We start from the raw sequence: 734 nt of genomic DNA on the forward strand, positions 1-734 counted from the left end.
AGAAGAAGAAGAAGAAGAAGAAGAAGAAGAAGAAGAAGAAGAAGGTCTCACATAAGCACCCATCCGCCCACCACCCTCATAGATCAATTGAGCACCATCGTTAGCACGCCGGGCGAAATGCTTTGTGGTATTTCGTCTGCCGTTACGTTCTGAGTTCAAATTCCGCCGAGGTCGACTTTGCCTTTCATCCTTTCGAGGTCGATTAAATAAGTACCAGTTACGCACTGGGGTCGATGTAATCGACTTAATCCCTTTGTTTGTCCCCACTGTGTTTAGCCTCCTGTGGGCAATAAAACAAAAAAATATATATGGCGCTAACATTAGGTACTCTCTGTATTGTGTGTGTAAAACACGTTGTGAAATCATATATTTACACTTGAAACTATTTGAAGTTAGATCCCTGAATATCAGACCAAACACCACCAGGCATTCAGTTCCACGCTCTAATGACTCAACCTGTTCGCTGCTTTTCGTATTTCTTTTATGCATTTGGATTTTGAAACGAGAGGAAGACTTTTCATGCAACTGTTGGCAGCTGCACTTTGTATAGTGTTGCAGTCAAACACATCCCTATTTTGTTGTAAACAGGGATGCAGCACTAAAAATAATGACTGAAAGGATCAGTTTGGTTGATCTATTAAATCAGTGGCTCCCAACTGGGGTCCATAAAACCCTTGGAGGCCCATTTAAGATTTTGCTGTTTAAATTTATCTACAATAAATAGGTTATACTTC

Source organism: Octopus bimaculoides, chromosome 2 (assembly GCF_001194135.2).
Source record: "Octopus bimaculoides isolate UCB-OBI-ISO-001 chromosome 2, ASM119413v2, whole genome shotgun sequence".
Lineage (NCBI taxonomy): Eukaryota > Metazoa > Mollusca > Cephalopoda > Octopoda > Octopodidae > Octopus > Octopus bimaculoides.